Source organism: Lepidochelys kempii, chromosome 9 (genome assembly GCF_965140285.1).
Source record: "Lepidochelys kempii isolate rLepKem1 chromosome 9, rLepKem1.hap1, whole genome shotgun sequence".
Classification (NCBI taxonomy): domain Eukaryota; kingdom Metazoa; phylum Chordata; order Testudines; family Cheloniidae; genus Lepidochelys; species Lepidochelys kempii.
In genome coordinates this window covers 38,050,515-38,065,106 of record NC_136388.1, presented here as the reverse complement: position 1 = coordinate 38,065,106, position 14,592 = coordinate 38,050,515, and positions in this window count along the sequence as shown.

The following is a 14,592-nucleotide window of genomic DNA, read 5'->3' as shown; positions in this document are numbered from 1 at the left end:
AATTACACATTTTCTTCCTCACTGGACCAATACACACAACCAAGAATTATCTTATTGCAGATGTAAACATCTTTGTACATCCCCAGTGTGCTTCCTGGCCAAGTGCTGATAGTCCCTACATTTTGTTTTGGGTTTTTGTCACCACCCAGATAATGAAAGAGGCATTCATTGTCTCTCACCATTTAATCAAGGTAATAATTACAGGGACTGGATCTGAGACTAAAGAACAGGAAGAAGGCTTTTCAATCACTGCCCCTGCATTTCAATAGAAGCCCTATGCTGCAGAACAAGGTGTAAATCAGTTTAAGAACACAGTTCTGCATTCAATGCACTGTGGTTTACAGCTCCCAAATGACCTTCATCTATCTTCCTTAGCTGTAGAGGTGTATAATTGAACTAAAGAGAGGCTTGAATAATGAGGTTGAGAGCAGCAGCTCCACTGATGTTGCTTAATAGTACAACAGCCTTTCACTTCCCCTACCCCACCCCCCACCCCCCCAGAAATGTAACAAACTACTCTAGTGGGTCCAATTCTTCAGGATGACACTTGCTGATAACCCATATTTTAAAACAGAAAGAAGCAGGTTGTTGCAAGCAAAACAATAGATACACTTTTTTACTGAAAATGTGTTCCCAAAAATACAATTATGTGAGCCATTTTCCATCTGATATCTGCTCACAAAAGCTTGGAGACGAATGGAAATTACCTATACTTCTTTCAGCCATGGAATTTTTTTTTTTTAAAGACGATCTTTCTCATGAAAGCGAGAGTTTTTCCTTTCCTTTCCTCTCAGAGGAAAGGTGACAGTGGCTCAAGGCTGCCTTCTGTGGTGGGAGGTTGCCAGGACCTGGTGAAAACTGAGATGCTGATGCAGAAAGCAGCCCTTTGAAAGACAACCTGTTGCCAAACAGTGTTTTACTACAGTTATACTTGTGGCACCTTAGAGACTAACCAATTTATTTGAGCATAAGCTTTCGTGAGCTACAGCAGTATGCATTCGATGAAGTGAGCTGTAGCTCACGAAAGCTTATGCTCAAATAAATTGGTTAGTCTCTAAGGTGCCACAAGTCCTCCTTTTCTTTTTGCGAATACAGACTAACGCGGCTGCTACTCTGAAACCTGTTACTACAGTTATGTGTTTTATGTTGCTAAGTAACAAATTGCCCTGTTCATGACATTTAGGTGGGCTTTCCGCAGTCTTCTCACCTACCCTAAGTCCACTTTGTCACAAGTGGCAGCCAATTAAAGGTTTATTCCCCTCCCAGGTTCAGCCTGATGCAGCCTAGTAGTGCTCAGTGGAGCGGTATGTATGTAGAGGGCTCTAACAGTGTCCTGTGATTAGGTGATCAGGCTCAAGTGTTTTCTTAAAGTGGCGGGGGAGGAATAGAGAACACGCTTGCCTTTTAGAGTATATCTAAATGCACCTGGGAACGTGTCCCAGCACGGGTAGACATGCACTAGCTCTCCTCGAACTAGAGCAATAAAATTAGTAGAGTGCTGTGGCAGCATGGGTTGCAGCTCCAGCCCCACAGCAGGGAGTCAGGTGGGTTTGTACTCAGGGGCTAGCCCGAGTCTTAGGGCTTGTCTACACTATCGCGCAGGGTCGATCTAAGATACGCAACTTCAGCTCCTTGAATAGTGTAGCTGAAGTCGATGTACTTAGATCTACTTACCGCAGTGTCTTCACTGCCGTAAGTTGACAGCTAATGCTCTCTCATTGACTTCACTTGTGCGTCTTGTTCTGGTGGGGTACCAGAGATGATGGGAGAGTGCTCAGCGGTTGATTTATCGCATCTATACTAGATACTAGATGCGATAAGTCGACTCCCGCTGGATACTAGACACGATAAATCGACTCCTACTGGATCGATCACTGCCCGCCAACCCAGCAGGTAGTGTAGACAAGCCCACAGTCAGACTATTACTTTTAGCACGCGACCTTGGTCATTGTTAGAGTGTGTCTGTCTACCTGCACTGGGAAGGACACTCAGAGGCTGTGTACACATGCCATTAGTGGTGAGATGTTTCATTCAGAAAGAGTGATGCTGATTGCAGGTTAAGCTAAACAAGTAGAACTTTATTAAATCCTGTGCACTGCCTTGTCCATGTGACAGAATTGCTTCCATCCAACCTAACTTCCTGGCATGCCCTGTTTCCCTGCTGTCTCCTGAATAACTGTGCCTTCAGGGAACATAGACCCTCTAATTCCAGTTCCACAGATCACGATACACTGGAGGCCAGCCCAATACATAGCAAACTATGGCTGCCGCTGCTGCAGACAGACATGATGGTTGTTGTCAGCTAATCACACACATGAACCACGGGGAATTAAACTGCCACTACCGGACTGACTGTACTCTAGAGCTAGGTCAAAAATGTTTTATTCTAAATGTATTTGTTGAAAAATGATCACTTTTCAAAATGATTTTTCCCAAAATAGCTTCAATGAAAAAATTAAACACACATGTTTGGGTTTTCAGGGTGTTTTTTGTTTGTTTGTTTTGTGGGGAAGTTTTTCCTCTCTCTCTTTTTCCTTTTCTTTCATTTTGTTACTGAAAAAGTGGGGAGAAAAGAGAGAATAAGGAAAAAACCTGAAAACTGGAAAAGTTTGTTTTTTGGTTTTTTTGTTAAAAAAAAAAAATCTATCTGAAAATTTCCAAGTTAAAAAAATTGCAAAATTTATTTCAGCCAGATGGACTCTACCTCAGAGCTTAATTTACTCAACCACTGGAGGAATGCTATGAAAAACTGCACTGGTCTGACATCTAGTCCAGTAAAAATGCACATTAATCGGTTCATTACATATCCCTAACATTAAAAAGAAAAATGGGCTGGAGCTCAATGGAGAGGAAATCCAATCCAATACTCCTGATCCAGCCTCGGGTGCCTCTTCATAGTCAGGTGACTATTAGAATGAGAATCTAATGCTCACCGAACTATAGCATTTCTAGATTGTATAGGAAAGCAGAAGTCTCTTTGTTTAGGAGCTCTAGTTGTAGACCAGGACCCCATTATGCTGCACAAACACATACATAAAGAAATGGTCCCTGATTTAAAGCCATTTGAAGGCATAGAGACACAGTTTAATGTAAAAGGCCAATGACTGGCAACAGACAGTGACTCAGAGACAAAAGGGGCGCCACCAGCACTTAGCATCCCCTGCTCCGCTAATGGAACTGGTATGGTTCTGCTGAGCAAAAAGAACAGGATTTGGGAAGACCATGAAGGGTTAAGCATACCCCTTGTGCAATAGAGTTCAGTGCTCAGGGGGTGAGTAGAACAGAGAGGGGCAAGCTGGGAGGACTGGGACAGAGAATCTGCTCCCACCATCCTCCAGCTGAGGGGGTGCAAAGGGCTAATGAAGCCATACTGCCATGAATCTCTCCAGCATCTAGCCTAGCTACTCCAGCTGATTCTGGGTGCTAGATTTGGAGCTTGTTGTGCTTTATATACTGATTGGGGAAGCACCTGACTCACAGAGAGGTAGGTATCCTCTTTGCATGGGGAAGCTGTCAATTTAAACTCTGTTGTAAATCTGGGGTGGAGGGGGGGATCTGAATTCTCATCTTTGAAGTAGAGAGAATGCACCAAAATGTTCCCCCCTAGAATTTGATTTCTTCAGCTTTAGGCAGCAGGTAACAGAAGAGAGAAAAAGAGTAGGACTAGGAAACAGGGGATCCAGATGAATAGGATGAAGTAAGAGACAAAAGGCTGCTTTGCATGGTTTCAAATATTGCAGTGTCTTTCTGGGGATAGAGACGGAGATAGACGTACACCATGTAATAACCTAGCAAGATGCAAGGAAACAAACTATAGAGCACTCTCTCTCGGTTGATATTTTACTGTGCAAAATCCGCGTTTTCTCAACACAAGCAGATTAAACCCATTGTATATAAGGAATGGGAGTGACTTTTAGTAGGCACCAGTCTGTCAACTTAGACGTTTTGCCCAGGCTCAAGTTAGCCCCTTGAATTCTGGGAATGTACTATGTCAATACTAAGTTTTAAGTACGTTAAAAGAGGCTGAATACAGAGCAGCTAGAGTCACAGCCTCTTCCCACATCAAGCCATGCTCATTGGGGCAGTAACAGCAGGTGCCAATCTGTGATATGGAATGTGGCTTTGCCACACATCTGAAAATCTCATTAGAGAAAAAGTAATAAAGGTGCTAACGCTCCCACTTGGGACTTTCAGCCTTTAAGTAAGTCCAAAAAACCTGTCTGGGAAGAATAAGACATTTGTGACTTTTCCAGTTTCACACTTCCACTACACCTGCCTACATTTGTTAAAAAGAATATTGCCCTTTGAGGCTGATGATCTCCTTGCATTTGCTCTGACACGTGGCTGTCCCTTATAAAGAAAGCATTGCTGGGTATTTCTTTTCAGTTCCCAGCCACTGACACACCTGGTGCACATGCCTAGAGGTAATAGAGAAATCAGGCAGCAAACTGTCACTGTCTTCCTACTGTCTAGCTTTACGTTGCTATAAAGAAGTAAAGAGTAACTCAGTTTACCTTTTAGATGTGCAGTCTGTGCTTTTGTGGGCCAAATTCTGTTTTCAGATAGGTCAGTGTAAACCTGCATTGACTCCATTCAAAGGAGTTACACCAGTGTAACTCAAAGCAGGATTTAGCCTTACTTCTTTCCTGTCAGATTAAACTGTATTGTAGGACATTAAAAAGAACAAGTTTTAAAATTCCATTACCACCAATGAAAAGCACAACCAAACATGTAGTAAGTACAGCAAGTTATAGGAATATAGACAGGTTACATATAGAAACTCTTGATAACAATATGAAAACGTTAGGAAATGATGGACAAGGCTGTGAGAACATGCAGGGAAATAAACTCCTTTTTACAGAAGAATTTCTTGCACACCAAAATGGGGTCCTGTGTTCACATTTAATATGTGGGTTCTGGGATAGGGTCAGAATAGGATTGTGTGTAGGTATCCCACAATCCCTGTCTGAGCTCACTGAATGCTTCACCACAGTGGGGCCTCTGATGTGCTGAAATGGACTGTTTAGGTTATTTTGAGGGAATTTCATTGTCTGTGAGGAGGTTACCGATGCAACACATAAATCAGGGAGCACATAAGATTTTGGGACAGACCTCTAGCTTAAAAAGAGACATTGATTGCAAAGGAGATATGACAACTTAGAGGATTTGGCCCCTTATTTTTATGAGAAAGCATGGAGCGACCACTTGCATAATGAAGTGAGAACATCTCTCTCTCAGCAGGGAAAAGGACTTATATTACTGATCCACTTTGGGAGGCTAATGTAATCTGATTAGTTTCAGATAGCTTTGAAGAAGAGTGCTGCCCAGCCAACAGACCACTCTATCAATGGCTTGGAAATAATCTTTTGTCCATGACCATCTATATAGCGTCTCCAAGTTTCCTCTCTCTCTCAGCGTCATCTGCACAGGTCACTTCAGACTTATCTACATCATCTACCATGTCTACATTGGCACTTTCGTCATTAAAACACACCTCTGAATGACAAAAGTTTTAACGATGAAAAGCACCGGTGTGGACAGCACTTTACTGGTGGGAGTTGATCTCCTGTCGAAGAAGTTAATGCCCCTCATTGTGGGTAGTGTTATTTTGTCGTCGGGAGAGCTCTCTCCCAACAAAAAAGAGCGGCCACACAGTGCACTTTACAACGGCGCGGCTGCGGTTGTAAGGTGTGCTGTGTAGACATAGCCTAAGACAGACAAAGCAGGAGGGAAGGTGGCTGGGTTGCTGGCAGCCAAAGTCTGACCAACTGCATCAAAAAAAGATGCAACTGTGCGAAAAGCAGACATTTGTGTCTGCAAAACCCCAGCCTGGGTGGTATACAGTTTAGTAAGTCACAAATACTTAGTCTCTGTTTCATCACAGTCAATGTGAGGATTTTTCACTTTACAAGTGGCTCCAAGAGACATGTGAAAGTTTCAAAGCCTTACACACACACACACACACACAGAGAGAGTGTGAGAGAGAGAGAGAGAGAAAGAGAGTTTAGGGAACAGCCAGGCAGGGAGTAAAGGAAGTAGGAGTTTTAATTTTGTTTCACCTTTGGCCGTCTGAAGGCACATAGGTCACACTCTGTCCAGACAGTGACCACACACAAGTATAAGTATATAAAAAACCCCAATCATTGATCCGGGCAGCAGCTTCTCCTCTCACACACTTTCTTCAGACAACTCAACTTTCTCGGTTTTCAACCTTTGTGTTGCCCTTCACTTTAAGCCACAGACAGATTGTATTTAACAACTACATTGATTTTACTTAAACATTACTAACACAACCAGAGCTGGTGCTGAAGTCCACAATAGAGGGTGACTTTGGCTTCTGCATCTATATCCCACATCCTTACATAACACACACACACTTTCCACATTTCTCCCCCTCCCCTGGCTCACATCCTTCTCCCTTCCTGACATTGCCCAGCATTCCTCTACTGCATTTCCTTCTTGCACTGAATGGTACACAAAGCCAGCAGCCTCACCTGCACCAGCCAGGCCTACTTTCCCCTCTGCAAATGGCTGGTGCTGTGCCATGCAGCACTCTGCTCTATCCCAATGGATGGAGCTAAGTGCTCACTCTCAAAGTACATCTGAATCTGTCTGCTACTCTTAGGACAATGGTGGCTTAAAAGCCATAGTCTGGCCCTTTGCATTTTCATTCACTTCAATATATCAAACCCAGACTTAAAAAATGCAGAGATGAGCTGCCAACATTTCAACAAGGGGCTCCCACAAAAATCTTTTGGCCTTAGCCTATGATAAATCCTGGGAGTAGCAGGAAGTGTGCTTGCAGCCTGGAGGAGGCAAGGAACCGAGAAATCTAGTCATTTGGATCCTCTCCTCACCTCCACCCCCAGTTAAATAAGAACTGCCTTTGCAATAACAGCCAATTAAGGAAGCAAACCCACATGACAAACTCACTCAGATCAAGCTGCACTTGGCTAAACATGATTACACTTTGTTCCTGAGAAATATACTAGGTATTTTTATTATGTGAGTAACAAATACAAAGGCCGAAGATATTGTAGGTGAATTGGTGTATCCTTCTCAAGGAAAGCTTTGGAAACTATATGCCAGTTGGGTCACAGCAAACAAGCTGTTCTTCAGAAGTATAAGTCCTAGGGACACATCAGTTTTTAGCAGGAATGAGTTAGCAGATTCCAAGGAAGGCATGAACTTCCCTGGATATGGGAAAAGCATGCTAGCCTGCCCCTTCTCTTTGGAGGCAGTAATATATCAGTGACTTCCTGCGAGCAACGGAGACACCACCATCACCCAACACAGTGGCAAGATGATAATCAGTAAAAGGCCTGACTTCAATGGAGATTTACACCAGAGGTCGATCTGCCGAGAGCCTATGAAATCAAACCAGACAAGTAAGAGTAGCTGTAACTACTCTTCAAAATCAGAGATAAAACTGAACTGCAAAGACTGGTTCTGAATCCAAACTTCCCTGAAGTTCAGGACTGCTGGACTCCAGGACTGTTGGACTCCAGCGTTTTGGCAACAGTTCATTCCTATTAAAAAAAATCCACAGGAACCAATCTGTTGCCTCCAAGTTTCTCACAGCTCTGCTTTGGAGAAGGTTTAGCATGCAGACTTGTGTGCCCATCCAAACCTGCCACTCCACCATGCCACCTCCTGAGGTGTCCTAAATTTGACATCAGAGTCTGTGTGATCTTCTTAGGCAGTGCTGGCTCTACAAGTAAAAGTTGCTCTAAGTACTTGGCAACATCTTTAAGTTGTGCACTTAATTATAGAAGGGAGAAAAAAAATGACTGCATAATGCAGGCAAAAGAGTCCCACAGCTCTACTTCTTCATTCTAATTGTGTGAGAATCTGTAATATGCATAGCTTAAATCTGGGTAGAATGGAGCCCTAAATTGTATATTAGCTGGTTCTGGACTACTGCAATGCTGAATCAGCAATCACAAGGTCCTGTTCTCCCCACCCCCCTTCTCTCTTCTCCTCTAATCTGAAGTCATTGCTGAAACATTAGGTGATGGTGCATTTTCCCCAAATGTCTATTCAAATCCCAGAGGAAGAAGAGCAGGGAGCATATTATGCACTTAAATATCATTTCTCAAGAGGTGGGAGATTGCAGAGTGATCTAAAGGATGTTAACTCTAACTTATTACACTTTAAATAGGCTCTGATAATCACTGACTGATTTTTTTAAAAATGGCAAACATTCAAAGGGTGAAGAAAAAAATTAACTAGCTTAGCTTTTCCCTTATCTTTTTATTTTATTAGCAAATGGAGTGTTTATGCAATCTGTTGGACTCTCAGCCCTGGAGACTGAAATCTTCTGCTTAACCACAAATACGGCACATCACAGACAGTGGCAATGCAATATTCCCACCAAGACAATGTGCCTCAACCTTGACCCTGGAGGCACCAGTTTTAGAAAGGAGAGACTAGTTCAGTCTGCAGACTCATTCAACTCTGTGACCTAATTCTGATCTCACTTGTACTAGTGTAAATCAGGAGTATCTCCATTGAAGTCAGTGATGCAAAACTGGAATAAATGAAGGGCAATCAGAGCCCAGGACTCTATGAAAAGATTTTTATTAATGCTTAGTATTTGTATTGCAGGAGTGAGGAGGATCCAGCTGAGTTTGGGCCCCATTGTTCTATGTGTTGCATAAATGTATAGTAAGAGGCAGCCCCTGACACAATTAGCTTAAAATCTAAACTAACAAGAAGAAAAGGAGGACTTGTGGCACCTTAGAGACTAACCAATTTATTTGAGCATAAGCTTTCGTGCATCCGATGAAGTGAGCTGTAACCAATAAATTGGTTAGTCTCTAAGGTGCCACAAGTCCTCCTTTTCTTTTTGCGAATACAGACTACCACGGCTGCTACTCTGAAACCTAAACTAACAAGACGGACAAAAGGTAAGAGGGGGGACAGAGGCAAAGTGCACTCAGACAGCAGGTCAGCGACAAGTGGGAACAGCACTCAGGTCTATTGAATGCTAGGCAGTGACCACACTATCTTCATTAACAATTATCACCAAGAATACCAGTTTATTATACTATTACTTCTTCACACTTTTATGAGGCACCCATCATGATTCCTGAGCATGTCATTTTCAATTTATCTCTATTAACATTCTCAAATAAAAAGAGAAAATACAATGCAACCCCGTAGCTTTAGAGGACAGAATCCTGAGCTAAGCATCCAGGATTCCTGCACTCACATTTAGTGGGAAGCTTGGAGGAGGAGGTGCATCTTATAATGTAATCTGAACTCAGCCAGATTCATGCAAAGGCAATTTCTACCAGAAGCAAATTCCAATGCTACCAAGGCTGTCCTGCCTTCAGTGTCCACAAGTTTCAGCTTTAGCAGTGGCATATTTTTGTCCCCCCTTCATAGAATCATAGAATATCAGGGTTGGAAGGGACCTCAGGAGGTCATCTAGTCCAACCCCCTGCTCAAAGCAGGACCGATCCCCAATTAAATCATCCCAGCCAGGGCTTTCTCAAGCCTGACCTTAAAAACTTCTACGGAAGGAGATTCCACCACCTCCCTAGGTAACGCATTCCAGTGTTTCACCACCCTCCTAGTGAAAAAGTTTTTCCTAATATCCAACCTAAACCTCCCCCACTGCAACTTGAGACCACTGCTCCTTGTTCTGTCATCAGCTACCCCTGAGAACAGTCTAGAGCCATCCACTTTGGAACCCCTTTCAGGTAGTTGAAAGCAGCTATCAAATCCCCCCTCATTCTTCTCTTCCGTAGACTAAACATCCCCAGTTCCCTCAGCCTCTCCTCATAACTCATGTGTTCCAGTCCCCTAATAATTTTTGTTGCCCTCCGCTGCACTCTTTCCAATTTTTCCACATCCTTCTTGTAGTGTGGGGCCCAAAACTGGACACAGTACTCCAGATGAGGCCTCACCAGTGTCAAATGGAGGGAAACGATCACGTCCCTTGATCTGCTGGCAATGCCCCTATTTATACATCCCAAAATGCCATTGGCCTTCTTGGCAACAAGGGCACACTGTTGACTCATATCCAGCTTCTCGTCCACTGTCACCCCTAGGTCCTTTTCTGCCGAACTGCTGCCCAGCCATTCGGTCCCTAGTCTGTAGCGGTGCATGGGATTCTTCCTTCCTAAGTGCAGCACTCTGCACTTGTCCTTGTTGAACCTCATCAGATTTCTTTTGGCCCAATCTTCCAATTTGTTTAGGGCCTTCTGTATCCTATCCCTGCCCTCCAGGGTTTCTACCACTCCTCCCAGTTTAGTGTCATCTGCAAATTTGCTGAGGGTGCAATCCACACCATCCTCCAGATCATTTATGAAGATATTGAACTAAACCGGCCCCAGGACCGACCCTTGGGGCACTCCACTTGATACCAGCTGCCAACTAGACATGGAGCCATTGATCACTACCCATTGAGCCCGACAATCTAGCCAACTTTCTACCCACCTTATAGTCCATTCATCCAGTCCATACTTCTTTAACTTGCTGGCAAGAATACTGTGGGAGACAGTGTCAAAAGCTTTGCTAAAGTCAAGGAACAACACATCCACCGCTTTCCCTTCATCCACAGAGCCAGTTATCTCATCACAGAAGGCAATTAGATTAGTCAGGCATGACTTGCCCTTGGTGAATCCATGCTGACTGTTCCGGATCACTTTACTCTCCTCTAAGTGCTTCAGAATTGATTCCTTGAGGACCTGCTCCATAATTTTTCCAGGGACTGAGGTGAGGCTGACTGGCCTGTAGTTCCCAGGATCCTCCTTCTTCCCCTCTTTTTTTTAAGAGGTGGACATATTTGTCCTTTAGGAACTGAATTGTAATGACCAACTCATTCCATACAAAGGAAATGAAATGCTGTTAGATGGTAACTAGATAGGAAAACTCATTTGGCCTAATTGCAAACACTCACTACCATGGTGGGTTGGAAAGTCTGGCTCTAACATTACTGGGTTTGCATTCTGCACTGGGGAGACTGACAAACAAAAAGAGCAGGAAAGAGAAAAAATCAGAAGAAAAGGGTGGCAAATGAAACAGAGAGAAGACAGAGTGAAAAGGATGAAGCACCTGTGGAAGTCTCTTGACAGACTCCCATTGGCTTCAATGGGATGTGGATTAGGCCCAAGCAGAGAAAAAGAACAAATTCTAATGACAAAAATGAATCATGCAGCACCACCTATATTATTTGGGTTGCCTGATGTTTCCTGTTACAAGCCCCTGTGTTCAGGTGCTTATAACTTTGCCAACCTAACCATTTGGGCTGAAACTTTCCATGTTGGGTGTCTGCCTCTGGCTAATTTTTTTTTCTTTTGGGAGGGGGAGGGGGGGCGGACATTTCAGCACAAACAACAGTTGAGCCATTTCCAAGAACGGGTTAGGGGAAAATAGGCTGTTTTTCCCCATGTCAAAAAATTCTGGTGACCTTTTATTCAAAAAGCTCTAGTGCCCTCATGCATTGGAGTGGGGACTTGAAATTTGGCAAGGTGTGGCCTTTGCATCAGGGATGTGCCATTTTTTGTCCCTGTGAAAGTCAACTCACATTTGGCCAAGTTATAACCCTTTGGGTGGGCTACGGAGAAGAATCAGTTTCCATTTGCTCAGAGACTTCTTAAATTTTAGCAGCTAAATTTCCTGAAGATTCCATACGCATTGGGCAAGACTCCAGCCCAGGGCTGAGCAGGACTTTCCCTGCAATTGCAGCTCTAGAAAAAGGGATAAACAGTGAGGTAGCTAAGTTTGCAGATGATATAAAATAACTCAGGATAACTAAATCCAAAGCAGACTGTGAAGAGTTACAAAGGGATCTCACAAAACTGAGTGACTGAGCAACAAAACAGCAGATGAAATTCAGAGTTGATAAATGTAAGGTAATAATGCACATTGGAAAAGAATCCTAATTATATATTCAAAACAATGGGGTCTAAATTAGCTGTTACCACTCAGGAAAGAGATCTTGGGGTCATTGTAGATAGTTCCCCGACAACATCTGCTCAATGTGCAACAGCCGTCAAAAAAGTTAACAGAATGTTAGAAAACATTAGGAACATAAAAAGAAAAGGATTTCTAGTGGCACCTTAGAGACTAACCAATTTATTTGAGCATAAGCTTTCGTATACTGAATGCATCCGATGAAGTGAGCTGTAGCTCACGAAAGCTTATGCTCAAATAAATTGGTTAGTCTCTAAGGTGCCACAAGTACTCCTTTTCTTTTTGCGAATACAGATTAACATGGCTGCTACTCTGAAACCTGTTATTAGGAACATAATTGCACAGAAAATATCATACCACTATATAAATCCATGGTACTCCCACACCTGGAATACTGTGTGAATGCAGTTCTGGTGACCCATCTGTAAAAAGGTATATTAGAATTGGAAAAGGTACAGAAGAAGGCAACAAAAATTATTAGTGTTATGGAATGACTTCCATATGAGGAGAGATTAGACAGACTAGGCCTGTTCAGTTTAGAAAAGAGATGACTAAGGGGAGATATGATAAAGGTCTATAAAATCATGCCTGGTGTGGAGAAAGTGAATAAGGAAGTATTATATATCCCATCACATAACACAAGAACCAGGGGTCATCCAGTGAAATTAATAGGCAGCAGGTTTAAAACAAACAAAAGTGAGTACTTCTTCACACAGCACACAGTCAACTGGTGGAACTTATTGCCAGGAATGTTGTGCAGGCCAAAACTATAACGGGGTTCAAATAAGAATTAGATAAATTCATAGGCAATAGGTCTATCAATGGCTGTTAGCCAAGACGATCAGGGATGCAATCCCATGCTCTGGGTGTCCCTACGCCTGTAACTGCCAAATGCTGGGGCTGGACGACACAGGATGGATCACTGAATAATTGCTCTGTTCTGTTCATTCCCTCTGAAGCTTCTGGGGTTGGCCACTGTCAGAAGACAGGATACTAGGCTAGATGGACCATTGGTCTGACACACTATGACTATTCTTATGTTCTTATGATACAATGCATATCTTTTTATACAATTCTAGGAGATATTAAGAGGAAACAGATACTAATATAATAATAATATTACAGTATTAGTACTTATAATAGTATTATTATGGGAAGCCACAAAGGAACATTTCTGACACAGTATGAACACATCTTTTATGGAATATTATCCAGAGATCTTGGTGCTTTCCATACCTCTTGTTAGGCATGGGTAATATTTTAGAGGTGGTGCTTAGTATACAATAAAGGGATTGAAAATGACTGATCTGAACTTATTGCTCTATGGAGACTGGGCAAACTCTGTAGGTACTAGACTACCAATACCAAAGATAAAATATGCAAACATTGTATTCTGTAGACTGGTTGTGAAGAGGCTGCCACAAACATTTGCCAATTGTTAAAATTTCTCAGTAATAGTTCTGCCTCTCTCTATCAAGTTAATATTTTTCCGGAGTAGAGACTGTGAAAGACCATAATGACCAGAGCATCCTTTAGATCTTCTAAGTAAACCAAAAATCTTGCCAGGCAGTTGACATAAACCCATTTACCAAATGCTCTCCAGCCTACAACCAATAAATGATTAACAAGGAACTTCTCAATCACTTTCCAGATGCTGTTTGTTGAGACATCCTTGTACTACAATGACAAATGGGGCAGATTTAAATGAATGGCTGGAGATTTGACAATAATTGTAGTGATGCTCAGCTTGGCAGGATCCTGCCATTCAGCAGAATGCCCCCAAGGCTGAATAGTGTGGGCAAACACCACTATACAAAGGTTAACTCTATTTTTATTTATATAAACTGCACTTCTGCCCCACCTGGAGTTCACTAGAGTTGAAGAACAAAAACCTCATTTTCTCAAAGAGGTAATAACACACAATTATACAGCAAAGGTTAGCAAATTAATAGCTCTTATTCGGTCTGATGTCCCTAATTGCTTATTGTCTTTTTATGGTGTAAAAAAAAAAAAAAGTTTTAGACTAGCTGGGAAGTTAGATTTAATCACATTAACAACCAAAATAGGGTCTTATTCTCCATTGGCTTGCACTTCGAGGAGTCATATACAGCTGGGTGTAAAATGCTGCCACTCTGAGGCCTGGTTTACACATAAAACGTTTGACCAGCATAACTATGTTGGTAAGGGATATGATGTTTTACCAACATAGTTACACTGGTAAAAGCTGAAGAGTACAGGCATTTATACTGGTAGAAGACCCTTTTTATTCTGCAAAGCATATTTTGGTTAACCTAGACCTGCAAAAGCATGATTATACTAGTATCACTGGTATAATTGCATCTGCAGTAGAAGGGGTTGCCACATTAACTACAACAGTGTAGTTAAGCATTAAAATTTTAGTGAAGACAAGTCCTGATCTGGTAGCATTCTACACCCATGTTGCACTGGTGTAATGGACTACATAAGGCACAAGGGAAACAGGTCCCGAATCTAAAAACTTCTTTAGTGATGCAAATCTGACCAATATAAATTAGATTCTTCAAACTGTACAGATGGTAGAGAATTTTATAAACAACCATATATCTGCAGACCACATTAATAGATACTAGAGATGGAACTAAGAAGGTGGTGTTTAGAACTGGATATAGAAAAGCTTTTGGCTACATA